Here is an 11,077-nt window from a genome sequence, read left to right as displayed (position 1 = left end):
AATTTCCTTCTCCCCATTATTCCAATTATTCCCATTATTCCCATAATCAATTCCCACTTCTTTTCCATAACTAATTCTCTCCAAATTCCTATATATATACACACACACTTATACACAAACTTCTCCATCACTTTTCAAATTCTCAAACACAAATCTCTATTATACACACATCTCTTATTCTCTCTTATTCAATCTCAATGGCACCCAAATGACAGCGTACCCAAGTTAGCAGCAGCACCACTGATTCTTCAAGTATGGGTGGTGTGAGGCTCAGGTTTTCAACTCCGGAGGCTGAGGCAGAGTATACGAGGCTGCTTTCGAATCCTATAGCTAAGGAGCAAGGTTTTCTACCATTAGGGAGGGATGGTAAGTTGTTGGAGATGATTGTAGAGATGGGGTGGATATCTTTTTGTGAGGCACCCGCTGTTGTACCTATGAGTGTGGTTCGCGAGTTTTACGTGAATGCAATGGCAGAGAAGAATGGTGAGGGGAATGATGGTGTACTATAGTGCTGAGGCGATTCGGAGGGCGATTGAGCAGCCCAAAAGGTGGCCAGAATAGGAGAATTGGAATGAGAAGACGGGGGATGATTTTAACTTGGATTTGATCGTTGCTACCCTGTGTGTACCTGCGACTCACTGAAAATTAAGAAGGGCACGAACAAATATGCCACTTTCCCTGCCTCGTGCATGAACAGGTTTGCACGTGTATGGAATTCTTTTATTTGTGCCAACATCATGCCATCTTCTCACGTGCATGATGTTACCGTGGAGCGTGCATCGTTGTTGTGGGGGATTCTTCAGGGAGATTATATGGATCTCGGGATGGTGATTCATCAGGGTATTCTGAGGTTCTTGCAAGGGAGTACTACGGTTTTATACCCCATGCGTCCATTGTGACGAAGTTGTGTGTGGCGGTTGGTATTCATTGGCCCGCACACGAGCAGCTGCAGCTTCCGAGTGCCCTGATTGATAGTTCGACGCTATCGAGTATGCAGGAGTGGTACGGTGGGAAGCCCGATCCTAAGGGGCTTGGTTATTCTTATGACCATCTGTCAAGTGGAAGGCCAGCTGATTAGATGTATACTGGTGGTTCTTCGCAGGCCCGTAGAGCAGCTTTGAGAGCTCAGTTAGGTGAGGAGGCCGGTCCTTCGGGTTCGCAGCAGCAGGAAGCACATGCAGTGCTGGTATGAGTTCATCGCAGTATAGGTGCTTGATGAGGAGGATGGATATGATGCATGACATCCTTCGTCGGTTTACACAGGACCTTACCCAGACATTAGGGACTACATTCAGAGCCACGGGAGTTGATATCCAGTGGCCAATATTTGGTGAGGATTTTGTGTACCCGCCTCCAGACACTCCTGACACACCACCCGTTGAGGGTGATGACTCTGATTCTGAGTAGGTATGCCTGATTCCTTGCTATTACATTCACTGAGAACAGTGAATATTTTAAGTTGGGGGTAGTAGTTAAGGATTATATGTTATGTGTGAGTCGTATATAGTTCACATAGTCATGCTAGTTTAGTTCATATAGTTGCATATTTGTCATGTAGTACCCTTTTTTTTTATTTTGTATGATAGTTTGTTGCATATAATTCATCCATTTGCATTATAACATGATCCCTTAAGTTTGCTTTTCCGATTAATTTGTGATATTATACTAATGTAGTGATATCGTGTTTAGTGATGTTAAGTCCTATCAAGTTGATTTGCTAGAGGCAATTGTAATTTCACTAAGTCTTATAGGTTGCTTAAGGGCTAGATCATGATTATGGTTTGTTTATCTGTCGAGGTTTAATCACATGTTTATATTTAGAATTTATGATATTCTTTCAATGATAATATAACATGGATATTTAAAAATTGGAGAAAAACTTTGGATTTTATTGCTAGTTGTTATGGCTAGGTGTCAAATGGCTAGTAGCCGGCTAATTTTATATGAGTAGTCTAGGGTTGAACGAGATGGAGCGAAATACACTCGTTCAGAAATCATGAAAAAAAAGAAAAAAAAAGAAAAAAAAATGTGTATGCATAATTGATCACGAGTGGGCTCTTTAATACTCGAGTTATTAAGTTCTTAGGGGACTTTGTGCCTAGTGATCTAAGGCTTTTATAGTCTGGGATCCACTAACCTAACGCTCGCTACATTGGTATTATTGTATAAGTCTTTTGTGGACCTCACTCTTTGCAGGGTCAAATAAGCATATTTATGTTATTTATATGTTAGAAATGAAAGCATGAATCCATGTATAACTCCGATATAAGAATTGAAGTGTTATAAGTTATTTTGAGTTTAGCTTTTATTCTATTTATAACCTTGTGATTACCTTGGTGAGTAGTGAGTCATGATTGTTGATCTAGTTGTGATAGTATATATATAAGCAGTTGCACACACACACGTTTCTAGCTTGTGAGTTGATTTATGGGGTTTGACTGATCTGTATGCGAATAACTGCATTTGTTGAGATGTCGCTCATCAGTTGGTTGAAGTTAATCTGTGGGGATCGTTGCATTCATATAGTTTGAATTCATGCATTTTTATTTCTTGTTCTTTGAGTCTGTTTATGCTTGAGGACAAACATCGATTCAAGTTTGGGGGTGTGTTAAGTGGCATTTATGTCCACTTATTATGTCTTATAAAGGCTTGAATTGAGGTATTTGTACTCAAGTTATTCGTGTTTTTGATGTGTTTTTATATGTTTTTGTAGTGTTTTGCATTTCAGGCATAAATAAAAGATTCAGGAGATTTAGCATTGTTTTGGAGCTAAATTGGAGTTAGGAAGATGTCTTGGGAGTTTGCTCGTAGATCCCCAGCTCAAACCATGCAAGAAAATAAAAATTAGTATCTTTTCTAGAAGTTCAGTGTGCGCGCGTTGTAGTAGCGTGCGGTCGAGCCGAGATGCAAATTTTCAGCGCGCCCTCGCGCGCAGCGCGAGCGCGCCAGGTCGGGATGAAGAATTCTGTTTCTACTTGGATTCTGAGAGTTTGAAGACCTGGTTGATTCTACAACATATATAATAAAAACTTGTGATCGTTTTTTATAATAAGACGTACCAGATATTAAGGAGAAGGTGTAAGAAGACCGTATAGCACAATTCAACCAAAGCGAAGAGGATCTAGTTTATTCTTATGATTCTTTATTTTAAGTTGTAATCTTGGATGCTAGTTTTCTTATTTGTGAACCTATACTCTTGTGTAACGTACTTGGTTTTATTATTTATTCAGTATAAAGTCTATGTTTATTATACCATGCTTTCATTGGAACCCACGTTGATGATGAGTCTGATTATGGGCTAATCGTTATCATGGGAATCTAGCGGATTTATTTATGGATTTCTTTAGTTAATTGTTTCGATGCCTTAGTGCGTGGTGATTGTATGATAACCTAGTATTGGTTGTGCTTATTCGTCTTATGAGCGTCGCAAACTTATAAGATAGCGTGTTAATCTCTAATAAAGCGAAAGTGAATTTAGGGGTTTAGAACTTGCCATGCTAGCATAGGTTAGTGTATTTTTATGCATGATTCGTAGGTAATTTTAACCATCTTACTTGTCCTCTGTAATCACAATAAATAACTTGCACATTAAACCATGTTGTTGTCAAATTCTATAGATATATACGGTCTCAATATAATTGGTGTATATTAAGCTTCTATATAAATTTTGGATGTCTGGTACTAGGGTATTCGTATAACGAAAGTTGGAATTTACAAGTTTCATGTTATCTGATTAGTGTCATCACCATTGCATGCTAAGATTAAGAACAAAAAGGCTATTGAATGAAGTAGTAATGAAGTTAGAATCCCATATTTATGTCATACATTAATCAATCCTCTTAATCTCTTAGTTAATGTTCTTTAGTATAATCTCTTAGTTAATCAGAGTTATAAACAACTTCAATTTTTTAATTATCTTAGCATTGAATAATAACCATACCATTGTTGCATAAGTACATTAATTGAAACTAACATAAAAGAGTCTCTATCGGAACTAACTAGAAATAATTCTATATTACTTGTGATCGCGTACACTTGCGCGTATTTTCGTCCTAACAGCTTCGTATCTATCAGAGAAAGATACTTATTTATTTAACTTGTATCTCAATCACATCTCAAACCAACTTCACGTAGCTCTTATCGTCTACCCGTACACTTACAATTGACTCGTATAAAAATTGCTAACATTTAGGACTCGATTAACCAAATAATTCACATAACACATAAGTCACATCGTCATTCAAGACTTGAAATAGTTTTTAGAATCGGAATCAGATCAGTATTCGCATTATCGAACAATATATGGCTAGTTTCCTAATTTTTAGAATTTATTAGACTCGTTTCTATAATTAATAGGGTCTATAAGTAAATAAATATTGAAAGCCGACTCGCTTCCAAAAGAAATTAGGATTTAAAACTATTTTTAATGAAAACAGATCATTTTTCCGAGTCGAAGAGCTTTCATTTCTTTTAAATCGGATAAGCGGTTCAATTATTATTTACTAAAATAGCATGCTAAAATTGGACTCTGGTATTTATACACAGCACACGACTGATGTTATGGTTTAAAGAGCATGCTAGGTTTGAATATCCAGTTCAAACATGTTATTCTTGCTTTTGTAATCGAGCTATGATTTCTATTCTTAAAACTATTTTATCATAACATGTTTCACTTGTTATTCATATAGTGGCACTGCTGAGTAATTGATTGCTCAACCTTGAAGAATGTTTTGTATATATGTATTGCAGATGTATAGGAGACCTTTCCGTGCAGTCAGGTCAGAGTTCCAGTTCTTTCCGTACAAGGATCCTCTAAGGTAGTTGTGTTAGACCAAAGATGGTATGTTGAATTGCTTTATTAAGATAGTTGTGTCAGGATTGTTTATAATAAGTTGGTTTTGTAATATTTGTAACCTAAGCCATACTTAAACCTGGAAAGGATCTTGGTAAACGGGTCATGTTTATGTATTAATATTGAATTATATAATATTATATAACGACTCGTATATTTTTTTTCTTTTTATTTTAATAATCAAAAGTGTAATCAAGGTTTAAATAATTAAATAAGATGTGTGTAATGGTTTTGGCAGCGGTTACTGATTGTTATTTAATTATTTGTGATTTGTGGATGTGTGGGATTGAATTGTGTGATTTATTAGTAAGAGGTAAGATTGTATCTCGTTTGTAAAAGTGATTCTATTATAGTTTTAAATTCATAAATACTTGGATTATTTATAAAATTGGTTTTATAATTTTATAATTTTAATAATTATTTTTAGGATTTTATAAAATTGAGAAATCAATATTCTATTAATTATTTATTTTTAAATGATTTTCTGAGTATGTTTGGTTATAAAATCCATACTTAATTATGGAAATCTTCAAAAATTACGAAACTCATATTTTATGAAGTTTATAATATTCTGAGAATTTTAAAATTAGTTTGGAAATTTTCGGGAATGGTTTCGCCCGCGCGTCGTTTCGTTATTTGTTAAAAAGCGGGTACAAAGAGCACGCAAAAATCTATGTAATTATCCTAAATGCTACGTGTTCATTCCATATTCTTTAGAGGACACGTGTTTCCTGCGTATGCTGCGATGTTGGAATCTGTTAAAAAAAATATAAGAAACCAAACCCCCCTGCTTTGGCTACACGCGCCTCGTCTCTCTCTCTATTTATTCTTTTCTCAGTTTCTCTTTTTCTTTCTTCCTTCCATTTCTTCCCTTCATCTCCGGCGTTACCTCCGGTAGTGCTAATTCCGGTAATATTCCCGGCTTGCTTCGGTTCTATTGTAATTAAATTGCTTGCATGTATATATACATGTATGTATATATCTGTGTGTGCTCCTGTGTTTGTGATGTGTGTGTCTGTGTCTGTGATGTGTGTGTGTGATGGTGTCGTGTGTGTGTGTGTGGCGGCCATGAGGCCATGCGTGCGACGGGGAATAGTGGTTGTGCTGTTATGGTGCGGCTGTGTTCTTTGTGTTTGGGCTTGGTTCTATTGGGCTTCTGTGTTGTTGGGCTTGCAGTTGGGCCTTATTTTGGGCCTCTACTGTTGGGCCGAATTCTGCTGTTGGGCTTGATGGTTATAACTTTTAATTCTTATTTCCTAATTTCTGCGGGGTTTTTGATTAATATTTATGATATTAATTATTTGTGCGAAGTAATTTTAAGGATTAATCGGTGAAATTTTGCGTTGGAAACCCGAGAATTTATCGGGTACCCGCAAAATTTTGCCGCCGTCCGCGATGACTTTTTACGAGCGGACGGTGGACGGTGATGACGATGTTCTGAGTCCTAAATTTTATAAATAAATAAAATAATTACATAAAATATTTTCAGACTTAAATAATTAATTGCGAATGGTGAGATGTATGCTGTATAAAATAATGGAGCAATATTTCGGATTGTTGTGATTGTTGACGTCGATTGTAATCGACGGGTAGTCTTATAAACAAAGAAGTTACTGCCAAAATTTTCTAAAAATATATGTGTAAACGTACGTATTCGTGTTACCCCTAATCGTATTCTGACTTCGTGATTACGTGATTATGTGTATAATGATTATACGATTCGAGTTATCGGATTGGGTAATTAGGATATGAGGATATCAAGCATGTCGGTATAACTAATTAGGGTACTCTGTATTTGTAGATCCCAGTCGAGTTTTCCCAGGATCAAAGTCAGCGTGAAAGCTACTTAGGGTTTTGTAAAGCGTTGCAAGGCAAGTACCCCTGACCATTCTTTTATGGTTCAGTGCATATGAATAGCTAAATGTTTTATTCTTGTAAAGGAACAGAAACGTTTTAAGTTACGTATCTCCTGTAGTTATAAATCACTGTTTTTAAATTGTTTTAGGGAAAAGTAACTTCGAAAGGTAACTATCTCAAATGAAATAATTTTGCGAACTGGATTTTATATGTGTGCTGGTTAAATAAATGATTTTGGAAATGAGATAGGTACAAGTGTTTTGAAAACTGGATAAAACGGTCAGATATGGGGTACATTGGGGCCAGAGTAGGCCTATTGAGGTGGCGTAAGAGGCTAATTCGGTTGCGCGCCCTATAAACCGATTAGTCCAGCAGGTCAGAGACCTAGCTAGTCTCTGAGTTCCGGAACAGGTAAATGGGATGGCAGTTAGAGCCGTCTGGTGTTGATAGCCTTATTAGCTGTCTTCACATATCCGCTATATATCTGACTGGGATTTGTGATTTATATAAGAGCATAAGTAGTTGATATAGCGGTTTTATAAAAATGATTAGCATGCTAAAATTGGACTCAGGTATTTACACAGTACACTACTATGTTGTTTTAATAAAGCATGCTAGTTAGTGATATCCAGTTATCTCTGATTTTCATTATGAAATATTGATATCATGGTTACAGTTCTGTTCCTATTATTATTACATTCCAATTTTTATTCTGTGATTCATATATTGGTACTGCTGAGCAATTATGCTCATCCTTGCATACTGTTATGTATATTTCTCAGATGCCTAGAAGATCAGTCAGACCGACCCATGTTCCCGCCCCTACTGGACCCGGCTCCTCTGAGGTAGTTTGTATACTGCCATGAGGTCTGAGGAGTTGCTGAATAAAGTTACAGTGTGTTAGATGTTAAATAAAGAGTTTGTAGTATTGAGAACCTGAATTATACTTGAACCTGGATCGGATCTTGGTTTGGGGTCAAGTTAGTATATTTTAATAATAATTCTATTGTTTATATTTTTGGTAATTGCGTTTAGTGACGTCAACTCCTGACCCCGGGGTTGAGACCGTCACAGTTGGTATCAGAGCTACAGGTTCAAGTCCCTGATTCAGGTTAGGGATTGTGTCGAGTAGGTGATAATGTGAGTCCTTAAGTGTGAGTCAGCAACTCATATAGAGGAGCAAACCGTTAGAGTCAGTCGAGGGTTCCGACGGCGTTACCCTGGCATCTATTAAATATTTTGATAGAATTGCCTTGACCTGGTTGTATGTTGCCTGTATATTTATTATGTTGGCAGTGGCCTATTGCGATTTCGAGTTCTCCATCTCGGGAGAATCCTTCTGATTCAGATAGCTCAGATTCTGAGAGACCCCCGGATGTTGTTACTGAGGAGACCCCTATGCCTCCTCCACCAATCCCTTTGTGCCGAGAGACATCCCTGGATCTGGTCCTCGTCCCCATTGGGTGCGCAGGTCTGTGTCTGCTGTCAGAGATTTCCCTCCCGGCTGCGGTCCCATTTCTTCCATGATGAGACCTCCGGTACCTCTGGTGGCCCCTAGTGGTACTTCTTCGCCGATCCCTTACCATGTCCATAAGGCGGTGAATACTTCCTTTATCAGAGATCAGAGTCCAGAGTTTGCTGCTCAGTTGGACCAGGTACCTATTGCACCATTTCAGGGTATTTCTGCCCCTTCCCCTGAGGTGTGAGCCCGTGTGAGAGCATTGACCCAGATGGCTGTAGAGAGGGCTAGATCTGTTGACCGTTTCATTAGTTCAGAGTTCAGAGCTGTGCAGTATCAGGACCTAGTGAACTGGCTAGTGTTTGAGCTAGGTTCTATTGGTGGCAGTGGTAGTGGCTAGACAGTATTGCAATAGAGGGATGCAGAGCTCAGAGTTGACCTCTAGGAGTTCTGTAGTTGTTTACTTTGTATATGTACATTATGTTGTGATAGTTTATAGTAGGCGAGGTTGCTATGACAGCTAATTTTGGAGTGTATTCGGATGGTTCTTTTCAGTTGGATTTTCAGTTGTACTAGTTGGATTCTGTTGGTTACTGTATTTCAGCTGCTTTATCTTATTGTCCAGTTTTTATATATTGTGCGTTGCTATTATTGTTGTTATTATTATTGTTGTTTCCGTTGCTGGCATTTTTAGATTATAATCATTCACTCAGGACATATCCAATTAAACTGGGGATGAGAATATTGTCTTTGTGGCAACACCTTCCTGATGCATAAATATAAACTGCTGGAGCAATCCATTTTCTTATATATGACTGTTATGTTTTAGGAAATGCCACCAAAGTGAAATTCTCAGCCCAATAACGGATCTGCTGGGGATCCTTTCATGACTGACTTGATGAACTTGTTGCGTCAGCAGACTGTACAGCTGGTCCAACAACAACAACAATTCCAGCAACAGCAGCAACAATTGCAACAACAACAACAACAAGAACAGCAACAGCAGCTCATACAGCAACAATAACAACAAATCCAACAGCAGCAACTACAAATCCAACAGCAGCATGAGATGAGAGGGGCAAATCAGGGTGTTAGTTTTAAGTCTTTTCAAGCAGTGAAGCCCCCGGAGTTTAAAGGAGAGGTAGATCTTGCTGCTGCCAGGATATGGTTAAAGGAAATGGAAAAGGCTTTTGCGCTCACCAAGGTGAGTGAGGATTTAGAGACTGATTATGCTAGTTATTTTCTGAGGAATGACTCGAATTATTGGTGGGAATCTACGCGAGCCCTAGAAGGAGAAGGTCCAGTTCCCCGGGGCAGATTTACAGAATTGTTTTTGGAAAAATACTTTCCGGACTGTCTCCAAAGTCAAATGGAGATGGAATTTTTGGAATTGAAACAAGGAGATAGGAGTGTCACGGAATATGAAGCGAAGTTTACGGAGTTGGCCCGTATAGCACCGGAATATGTGAGTTCAGAAGCTCAACGAGTGAAGCGGTTTCAACAAGGGTTGAAGCCAGAAATAAGGAGTGGAGTTGTAGCCTTACAACTCAAGACATATACTTCGGTAGTCCAGGCTTCCCTAGTGATAGAGAGTGATCAGAAGTTAGCTGCAAAGGAGCAGGGTGAAAAGATGAGGAAATTTGAAAGTGGACCCACTAAGTCAGAATCAGGAATAGCAAGTCGGAAGTTCCAGCGTTGGTTTGGCAAAAATAAGAATAAGAAGTTTAAAAGGCAGAACTTTCCCCAAGCTAAACCCGGTACTACTTCAGTTAACTCTGCCCCGACGAGGATGAGCAAGCCAGTGGTTGATTGTAAGACATGTGGGAAGAGGCACAGTGGACAGTGCCGAGAGAACATCAATTGTTTAAAGTGTGGACAGAAAGGTCACTATTCCACAGAGTGTAAGTCTGAGATTCAAGGAGTTACTTATTTTAGTTGCGGCAAAGTGGGACACATAGCTAGGAATTGCAAGTCAGTGACTCAAGGTAATGTCAGAAGGAGTGTGTCCCAAGGACCAGCAACCAGTACTGCTAGAGCTAGGACTTTTAAGATGACTTAGAAGTCTCCAGTTCATAATTCCGATGTGGTTGCAGGTACGCTTACTCTTAATTCCGTACCTGTTAACGTTTTGTTTGATTCGGGAGCGTCTAAATCTTTTATATCTGTGAATTGTGAGAATAAAATGCAATTGATGTTAGAAGACCTAGACGAACCTCTAACCATAGAAGTGGCTAATAAAGATAAAGTACCTGTAAAACAATTTTGTCCTAGTTGTTCCCTAGAGATTTCAGGGTATATGTTCCCTGTTGACTTAATACCCTTCGAGTTGGGAGACTTTGATGTTATTTTAGGCATGGATTGGTCATCTTTACATAAGGCGAATATAGATTGTAAGAAGAAGAGAGTTGCTATGTACACCCCAGATAATAAAAGGATCAGCTACCAATGACAAAGACAAGATAGGAAGTTTCTTTCAGTGATGTAAGCAAAAAGATTGATGCGGCAAGGATGTGAGGCGTACTTGGCTCATGTGGTGGATACGAAGAAAGAGACCCCTATCTTGGATGAGATCCCTATAGTAAGAGAATTCCCTGACGTTTTCCCAGAAGAGTTACCAGGATTGCCACCTGATCGAGAGATAGAGTTTTCCATTAATTTGATACCTGGAGCTGAACCAGTTTCTAAGGCTCCATACAGGATGGACCCGATGTAAGTGAAAGAATTGGCTAAGCAACTTCAGGAATTATTGGACAAGGGAGTTATTCGACCCAGTGTTTCCCGGTGGGGTGCTCCAGTGCTATTTGTGAAGAAAAAGGATGGAAGCATGAGATTATGTATTGATTATAGAGAGCTGAACAAGTTGACAATAAAGAATAAGTATCATTTTCCATGAATCGATGAATTGTTTG

The sequence above is a fragment of the Apium graveolens genome, chromosome 10 (assembly GCF_009905375.1).
Source record: "Apium graveolens cultivar Ventura chromosome 10, ASM990537v1, whole genome shotgun sequence".
Taxonomy (NCBI): Eukaryota; Viridiplantae; Streptophyta; class Magnoliopsida; order Apiales; family Apiaceae; genus Apium; species Apium graveolens.
Note: the sequence above shows the minus strand (reverse complement) of the source record.